Genomic DNA, 10,693 nt, shown 5'->3' with positions numbered 1-10,693 from the left:
ATGATGATAGAGAAAGAAGGATAATTCAACTGTGGTTCAGTTATTCTTTTAACTTTTGAGCATTGTACATCACGATTTGCAATGGTTGCTACCTGTTTGCATCATAATTCAAGCCACTAAATAAGAATGTAATCATTCGGTTGGATGTCATAAACTAGTCCTGGATCTTTGCTTTTGATGGTTACATGGCCTGCACCATATAAAGGCATTAGCTTGTAAAAGCTTTTCGTCAACAATTGGCTGTTTTTCCCGATTTATCTCTCAGCAGTGGCATGATGGCAGATTTTATGGCTGCTGGTGACCAGTCAGGATGGCTACTTTTCAGTAACGCTGCAACACCACTAAGATGAGGCACGCATTGAGGTTCCAGAAATCATGTTAATGTTGATTTTGTGTTAGTGATGTTTTCTATAGAAAACGGCCAAGCAGCTAGAATGTTTCAAACCTGGTCCAATATGTCCGGTTTCAAGATTCCGGGCTTTGTACGTTGGGGCCTCTTGAAGAAAAACCGGCGACTTCTGGAGCAGATTTCTACCAATTAAGTTCCTTTAAACAAGATTGTTGCTGTTGGTGAAGGTGTTGATTTTGTATAGGCTTTAATACTCATCCCTGCTGTATACTCACATGTCTGCTGGGAGTACAGGAGCTTCGGCTAGAAGTAAAACCAGAATCCTCGTCATTCATGACATCATAGCAGCACCACCAGCCTCTTTGACTTCTTTCCCTTTTTCAATTCTTCCTATACCTCCACCTCTCTCACATATCACTACCTTGCCTTGAACATTACCATTTCTTGATCTTGGTTTCACCATGCAGATTCTTGACTACCATTAGCAATAGCACCAGCATAAACAAGAGGCAATTGTGTCAAAGGGAAGTCTTGGCTGGAAAAGGGTTCGCCATCATATTCTTTTCCGTTTCCAGTTTTGCGTTTGCGATTATGCTTCTATCAGAGTTGCTTCCTCCTACGGTTAGAATCCATGGAGCTTCATTAGCACAAGTTTTGGGAGCTGGTCCGGAATTTCCTGCTGAACAGCTCACAAAATGCCCTTTTGTATAGCCCTGATGAAGCCAATGAAATAGCGTCATTAAAGAAAGCCGTGGAACCACCACCAACTGAAAGCGAAATCATTTCAACTCCATCGCAATAGCACATCCATTGCAGCCAAAATGTCGCTCTCCCGACAACCTGCTTCATTGCAATTTTTATACGCCACAATGAGCTAAAGGCGCTACAACGCCTGCCTCACCGTTGGCCTGACCAAACGCATTAGCTCCTTTATACAAGTTCCTGCCGCTGTGCTTGCCGTGTGGGTCCATGCCCCTCGTCGTCAAAGGTGTGCTCTTATTTGCAAAATTTCTTGCCCCAATTAGTTTTTTATACAAGCCGCCCCAACTAAATCGCATCTCCCTTTCCATTTTGGTGGTGGTGGAGACATTCCTACATCGTTGACGAAGGGTGACCAGAGTTATTCCTTTCCAAACTCCAATAATCACTCCTTTGCCAAAATTCGATTCCTTCCAAAATCCTATATTTTGTTGCAAACCCAAGAAGTTAGGGCTATGCGTTGTGTGCAAAGGCAATATCTTTTCAACATGGGCTGCCACAAACCCCTGTTTTTTTTCCATTTCTTTAACTTCCTCTGGCGATAATTTTGCAGCAAAACCACTAACCACAGTGTTGTAGGAATACACCATGCGTTGTCCTCATCCGAGTTAGATTTGGAACTGGCAAAAATGATTTATACCAGCTTTTTCTATCACTTTCCAATGATGTTGTGTTAAAACTCTACCCTCTTTTGGCTCTGTTACGTAAACAATGTAGGTTGATAAGGGCTTGGCTCCTTTCCGTTGATCACCTCAGGAATGGCTATTGATGGATTGAAACTCAACTGAACATGAGGCTAATGACAATTGCCGCCATGGTTGTTGTCTCTACTATTCTTGTTCTTTCGTATTACAAAATAGTAGAATATTATATTTTTTATGTTTTGAGTACACACCTAGCATGCACATATTTATAGTATAATCCAGTAGAAACCACAAATAGTTAAGGGATACGACAAAAAAAGCACAATTTCGTTCCAACAGTATTTTGTTAAAACTGATTAGATCAATTGTCGTTTCAAACCACAACCCTTTTTTTGTTTCTGTTTTTCCATTTAGTAATTATGCGTGGACTAACCAATTCAAATTCTATATTAAGAATACAATAATAAAGCTAACAGTTAGATGATTTCCAAGCTATTTTGGAATAACTATTCTTTTCACCATACTAACATCATTATCATTTGTTGAGATATTTATTATTAGAACGAATTCCTAACCAATTTGCTGGTTTCTTAATTTATCAAGGCAGAGATATAGTTATAATTAATCAACGGAATTAAATGACATGGCATATCGAGAATATTTACTCTATTCGATAAATATCCCTTTCCTTTATATTACATATATTATATATGGCAGTTTAGAAATGTACATATTATAAGAGGATTAATATCAAATATTCTTTATTCTAAAAATGCATTTTTTATTGTTCAAAACCAGAAAAAAAAATATGAATTTATGAAAGCTCTTGTTTTCTATCTAAACACGGCCTCTATCTTAAGCATTTCAAAGTTTGTGAAGTTTTTTTTTTGTTTTTTTTTTTAGTTATTTCTAAAATTGTCATATATTCCATAACGCCTAGTTTCTCTCATTTTATTCCATAAAGCTCTAGTTTCTCTCATTTTATCCATAAGCTCTAGTTTCTCTCATTTGATTGTATTCTTACTTTTCTAGCAAAATTTCTATTGTTCGCAACTTATGGAGTCCTGCTTTCACTAGAATTTTTATGTGGATTGTGGAGTTTTGTTTTCACTTAACACAAAAGAGCATAAGCAAACCAAAAAAAAAAAAAAAAAAAAAAAAAAAAAAAAAAAAATCTTAGAAAATAGTGTAGCTTTGTAGATTTTTTACATGTGTTGATGATCATCTTTTTAAATGGCCAAATTTCATCACATTGCCCATAGAAGATTCTAGGCCAAAACAAGCTATTAAAAGGCCTCACTCATAGCTAGGAAACCTCGCCGAATGGTTGATTCGCAGACTCCTTAAAACCCAACAGTCGATTCTGGGATTCAAGAACCTAAGTAGTCAATTATTAAGCATTCAGAAAACCGGTACAATTGACTCCTAGTGTCATGGATCCCACATCGAAAGGAAAATGGGGGTCTTAGATTTATAGGAGAGAAGTCCATCTATTTCCACCTATAGGTTAGTTTGGGTATGAAACTCTCAGCATGTAACATTAAGCTATTCCTCAAAAGGTCCGAATAATCGATTCTTGGGCAACCAAATATAAGTCTCATTTCTTAGGGCTCTAGCACCCAAGTCTACCCTTTCTTAATGCTCTAGTACATAATCCACTCTTTCTTAGGGTTTGGTATTTATAATCAATGTAAGACCACCCTTACATAGGGCTTTAGCATTCTATCAAATAGACATTTTCTAAGCTCTGCCATTATTATCAATGTAAGACCACCATTTCTTAAGGCTCTATCTCTTTATCATTTAAGACCATTACTTCTTAAGGCACTGGCACCGTTTACTCTAAGACCACCCTTTCTTAAGGTTGTGCACACAATATATTTTCTTAAGGCTCTATCATCTTTATCATTTAATCATCATTTCTTACGCTTTGGAACACATTATGCCAGACACCCTTTCTCAACCACCCTTTTTTAAGGCTATGGCACACTTTATATAAGACCAAATTTTCTAAAGACTCTGCATCCCCATCAAACGTCATCTTGTCTTTGGTCGATGACACACACATCCGATGACGACATACACCTGTAAGTGTTTATTTCCTGAAGGCCAGTGGACCAAGTCACAACATGAGGCATTATTTGGTGGGTTATGTGTGGAAGGTAAGAAAGCCCTTATTAAATTGAATGTTTCTTTGAATTGGGTTTACTTAAAAGACTCTAATTGGACATTTTGATTTTAATAGCGTGAAAGTTCTTTTTATAAAAACCCAGAAAAGTATTATGAAAATTACCCTAAAATTCCTCAAACCTCTCGAAATCGTTCAATCAAAATCCACCATTCTTTAGATTCGGGCAACAAAAGCAACTTTTCATCATCGAAGTGCAAACTTAAATCTTGCGGAAATTCAACATTCACCAACTTCGGTTTTTTGCATTTTTCATGAATAAATTTCTCGATTTTTATATTTTAAAATTCTTTAAAATCCTCAAAAGCTATGTAGCTTTACAAGTTCAAATTTCAATTTTTTAGAAATTTTTTGTAATGACTTCTTTCAATAGTAATTTTTATAACATATACTATGAAAACATACATAATTAGCATATGAAGTAGTTGGCCCAAATTTTTCTTTACATACAAAATATAATTCTTTACATATATCAAATAACAGTACAAAACTTAGCATGGTGGACAATAATGCCAATTCTCTCCGCTTGTCGACGTCCTTCCGATCGTTGCTCACCTATTTCTTGCAAAACATGAAAACAACGGGTAAGCAAAACATGCTCAGTAAGTAATCCCTTAACTTTTCTTCTTCTTTGATTCTTTCCTTAATTCCTTCTTCTTTCTTTCTCTGTTTCTAATTCCACTGTTCTTTCTTTCTTTCTGTTCTTTCTTTCTTACTCTTCTATTCTTCTCTTCTTGCTAATCTTTTTCTTCTAACCATAATAAATTCATGGAATATGCATAAATGAAATGCATTGCAATAATGCATAAAATGCCTTTTATTTCTTCTTTCTATTTCTTTTATTTCTATTCTTTCTTTTCTCTTCTTGTCTTGCTGCCCAAGCTTCTCTTTCTTTCTTGTTTCTTTTATTTTCTTTTCTTTGCTTGTTCAGCTTCTCATTCTTTCTATTCTTTCTTTTCTTATTCTTTTCTTTTCTTATTCTTTGCCAATCGGACTCGGTTGATTATGGATTCGGAACCTTGGCCGTGTGAGTAAGTACAGTCCCATCTACATGCCACTCTTATGGACTGTACAATCTTCTTTTCTTCTTAGGCCACTCAATTAAGGTGTGGCATGTAGGAATTCTTCTTGGTATACCCTCATCCACATACATCTCTACGGGTCATACATTCTTCTCTTCTTATGCCACTCAATTAAGGTGACGTGCATGAGAATTTCTCTTAACACTCACGGTTCCCCATCACACCAACATATTCTTTTCTCTTCTTTAACACCTTTTTCTTTCTTTAATTCTTTAATGCTTATTCTTTTTTCTCTTTATCTTAGAATGTTTTATTCTTTATTCTTTCTTAAGTTTCTACATATACACAATTATATGCATATGGATGGCTCATGCTTAAATTTCTTACTTAAATGCACTTATGAAGGCACATATGCAATGTTGCATAAAATTAAGTTTCTACTCAACTCATACTTCTCTTAGGCATTTCATCAAACATACTAGTGCATAAACACCTAATGTAATTATCATTCTATTTGTTTCTTAAACCATCCAAATTGAGAGAAAACCTCTCTTGTACATCACCTACCTACATGGCAAAAACACTCCCAAAGTTTCTCCAATTCTTCCAATTTCAACCCATCATCAAACCATCACATACAGTCCTCATATTCAAGTATATCAACAACAAGCATAACTACTCATCCATCTCATCTCAATTTCTCAATAATCATAACATATGCATATTTAAAAGAAATCTCTACTCACTTGATTTCTTAAACTTTACACTTGAGTTGTATTGTTGATTACTTACCTTATGCTTGAGTAGTCTCTCCTCTTTTCTACTCTTGTTGGATTCAATCTTCTCTTAACCCTAAGGATAAACTTCATAAGAACTCAACTTTTACACAAATAATCATAGATAAAGAGCATGAATTTCTACCTTTTGAGACTAAAATCAAAACCCATGAAAACCACTCAAAAGCCCTCAAAATCCTTGGTGGATTGAATGAAAATTGAGAGAAAATGGGGGAGGAGTGTGGCGATGGAATGAAGAAAATAAGGTTTCAAACCCTTACACCTTTAGTTTATAACACACTTTTCCATTTTGCCCTTACTCTATATCCCTTAGTCAATTACCATAATGCCTTCATTTTCAATGCATTCTCTATGAAATTCTATTTCTTTTCACTCCCCCTTTTCAACTAATTTTGAGTGAAAAGACCATTTTACCCCTTAATGCAAGTTTAGACATTTTCTTCATATCTCTTAAAATCACTAACAAAAATAACTAAGGGCTATAAACACTAAATTAAATCAGGTACCTCCATGCTGGACGTTACAATTTTGTATTTTAAATAACTTTAAATGGTAGATAAATTCCAATATTGTTTTAAAAAAATACTTTTAATTATGTATTATCTCAATAAATATATATTAATTTTTGGCATTATCTCAATATAATTGATAATGATGCATTTTATCTCATTTGTTAATTATTTAAATATTAAAGATATTATCATATTTTATTCTTGTATAAGACTTTGATTTATCAATTTACAAAATTCCTTTAGTTATTATTTCCGTACATGAATTTAGTTTCACTTTAATCCAAGTGAATTTGCTCTTTTTTTATTAAACTAGAATGGGGCTTGCGTTTATTTAATATTTTTGGAATAGGTTGTAAAAATAACTTCTAATGTGTACAAGTTTTAGAGTAAATACAACTGTTATATTATATACAAGTTGTGTTAACATAAAATTAATAATTGTACCTTTATAATTATTAATATCAATTAATATTATGAAGATCAATTATTTGAACTTAAAATTATATTGAATTCATTTTTAGGTTTGATAGTGACTGTTTTTCTCACAGTAATGATTCTTTCCAAGCTAGGTTTGAAAACAGACTAATTTCCATCTTTATATGTTTTTCTTGTAAATGGTTAGATTTTTTGAATGTCTATGTAATATACTTATATATATTTTTAGTACTAATCCATTTGTGAAGATGGAAGAATTAAATCAAAAGTAACGTGTTACGATGGAGAACAATTTTCAATCAATTAATGAGCAATACCAAAATCAGATAAATTGAATATAGAGAATAATATTTTATTATAAAGAAAAAGTACATCGCTTTTTTATACTATGAGGGGTTGGACATATAGACTTATTTTCTATTTTTCTTATATTTGTTCAGTTCCTCTGTGCATATGCATACTCTCTTTTGTTTAAGTTATACATAACATCCATGACAGATTCCATGATTTGTAACAGCTGGCAATGACTTCTGCGAATTTGTCTCTTGCAGTATGTGATCATCTAGATTAGTCTCAACTTTTTTGAAATACTCCCTCTATTCCAGCATTCCCTGAAAATGTCTAAACCAATTGCAAAAACAATATACATCAATTTTTATAAATATAGAGAATGGTAACATGAATGTAAATATAATTATCAATGAACTATTGACATATAAAGAAAAAATTATTTTTTTAGTGGTTTTTATATCCTCAAATATGTATCATGGTTTGTTTGTGATTTTGTAATTTAGGATACAAAGATGTGGAACGTTTACCTTCTGTTGCCTCAGTGGAGAATTATTTTTGTTGAGGTCGTTGCTGGTATTTGTTGCGATTCTTCTGGTTGTGATGTTTTGTCAGCCATTTTCGAATTAAGTTTTGGAAAAGAAATGAACAATTACAGTGTATAGTATCTGAAGAAAGTGTGATTGTGTCAGAGCATATTTTAGGAAATAGGATACAAAGTGGAAATAATAGACATCTAAAAATAATAAACGGTTAGATCGAAAAAAGGGTATAATTGTTTGGAAAAGGTATACGAAACGTTAGTAGACTATCTGTACAATATTAAAGAAAATTGTAATAAATATTATGTTAAGTGTGTAGCTATAGTTAAGTGGTTATCAATGGTTTGGCAAGATGTTGACTTATTATGATAAAGAAACAATGTATTTACTAATAATAAATCTTATTGATACATTTTCAAGTGTGGACAATAAATATTTTTTCAAGTATTAAAATAATATTTAGGAGTACAGGATATGAAAATGTGGAATTACGACATCTGGTAATAAATAAAGTGTGTCGATTGAAAAAGTGTTAATAAATTTTGGTAGGTAATACGAAACGTTAGTAGATTATCTATACAATATTAAAGAAAATCGTAATAAATATTTTGTTAAGTGCACTCATATTGTTTCCAAGTTAATAAGGTGTTGACAAATGTTGAGTTATTATGATAAAGAAACAATGTGATTTACTAATAATATTCTTATTGATCCATTTTCAAATGATGAACAATAATATTTTGTCAAGTATCAAAGTCAGAGATGATATGATGATGTGACAATTATTTTTAATTTTTTAATTGTGGTTCGATAATATGTTTAAACATGCATATGTTGACTTTGATCTTGTTTGATCAATAATGGTCAAACGTTTTTTGAATGTCTAACAAAAATGGTTACTTCTAGTTTTTTTTTTTTTTTTTTTTTTTTAAAAAAAAAGTTAGATTTAATATTTTAGATTGATGTTTGTTGATATGTTCAATTTTTTAACGTTGAACAATTTTTGGGGTACTGATCACTCAGTATAAGTTGCTCTGGGAAAATAACACATCTACCAACAAATAGCACGTTGATGAAAAAGTTTTGACAAACTTGTAGCAAAACTTTTGTGGTGCATTAAAGGAGAGTGTAATAAATAGTTAACAATGGTTCGACAGGCGGGTTTCCAAAATATGCTTGTTCGGCGTAGAATTCATCTAATGACTAATGGAATGGAAATTTATTTTTATATGTTATAGGAAAGTATTTAGATTGCTGTTTGTCGAACAATTTTAATTATTTGAAATTGTCGTAATCATTGGTGTTTAATATTTTATTAATATTGTTTACATTTTACTGATCATGGTAATCTTTTGATGAATTCTCTTTATAAGTTTATAAATATTTGGATCAACATTGATAATTATGAGTTTTAACTTTTTATTTCTAGATTAACTAAAAAGCATTAAATCTGTACGGTGCAAGAATTACATACGAAATTACTAAAAATAAAATTTCATATAGACTTTTGGTAATCCATGTTACATCTATGACAGTGAGATTTTCTGGTGACTTTGATCTGTCCTAGTGTAAACGTTTTGATTCTTCTTGTTGCAAGTCCCGAATATTCGTCTCTTAATAAAATTCTTGCAGTTGGAGTGAAGGACTGAATTCTTTCTTCAATATCCAGTTTGTAGAAATGATCGGTAGTTTTTACTAATTTCATTAGATTTGTTATACCTCTGTTGTCATGTACAGTAAGCAGAGCAACGACAGTGTGATATATTGCTTGCATTTATATTGTTGGCAAACTGCAATCAATAGTTTTATCCATATATGTATCATGTTCGATGAGAACATATGTGTTCTCAGTAGTAGCACTTGTTTTTTTTTCTGCTTCTGCAAGTGTCTTTAGAATTGAAAGTCCCCCTGTCGTTATTGTGGTAGTTTGTGATGTTGTTTCGAAATGTCCATTCTTTTAATATTTGTTTTATGTTTGCTTGTTTGTTCAGAGATTTGCACCTGAAATTGTAGGTAAGTAATGGTTTTGAAGCACAAGATTTATAATAGTTAAAAAAGAAAAATAATCCACAGTTGGGCATGAAATACCATTACCTTATGATTAAGCAATTAAGAATAATAAGGTGTCAAATATGACTCACTAAATATGGACCTAAAATGCATTTTGTTTTGTTTATTAGAAAACTATTAACAACTAAAGATGCAGATGGTTCGGCAGAGCTTTCTATGGTTAACCGTATTGTTATAAGACGTGTTGCGGAACAAAGTACTATCTTATTGTTATTATTGTTCTATTTAACCATTCTGTATAATATCATTTTCTGTGTGAGTAAGAAACAATGAATCAATAGATTAATGAAATACGATGTTTTGTAACACTTAAATTAATCATATTGCTTGTAAAGTTATGATCTTTGTCAGTTGCTTTACAATGATTCGTTGTAAATTTCTTATGGTAATTGTAATAGACCTGTGGGTTGTTTTTTTTGTATTTCAAAGGAATCATGATGTCTTGTGGCTGTTTTTGGATGCAAGTATATGAAAATATGTTGTTATATGGTATCTGTGGTTATATAGTTTGTGTGTAGGTAGCGAACAATTTCTTTTTCTCTTTTTTGGTGTTTCTATTGCTTAGATAATGTTTGTTATTATTATAGGAGTTTCTCGTTCTTATCTGAATCTGTTTTTAATAGTTTGTAAAATATGATAGTTGTATTAATCATTTAATGCCAATTCTTACTTAATTAATGTAAACGGTTCGCATTCTATTAATTTCTATATAGGTATATTAAATATTTTGATATTTGATTAGTATGCACATGGTACCATGAATATCATCAAATATATTCACATCAATGAAAAAGTATAATGAAAGGGTATTATGTTATTGATAGTGTGTTTCGGATTAATTGGAATAAAAGCAATAGATGGAACGATAAAAATATTATAATAAATAAACTGGTTTTTAAGAAGATAGGATCTAACTGGCATGAGTTTTAGAAAGGATGAGAAGAGTAAATTGGAAAAATAACATCGATTGGTAGTTAGACCACATAATTTAGGTAGTCTTCTCAACTTGCATGAGTGATTTAAGTTCGTATCACTTAATGTTATAAATTATTTATTTAAAATTTAGAAGTAATTATTTGTTTTTTGA

This window comes from Pistacia vera, unplaced genomic scaffold (genome assembly GCF_008641045.1).
Source record: "Pistacia vera cultivar Batoury unplaced genomic scaffold, PisVer_v2 Contig578, whole genome shotgun sequence".
Lineage (NCBI taxonomy): Eukaryota > Viridiplantae > Streptophyta > Magnoliopsida > Sapindales > Anacardiaceae > Pistacia > Pistacia vera.
The sequence above is the reverse complement of the archived record's forward strand: the minus strand, read 5'-3'. Positions refer to the sequence as shown.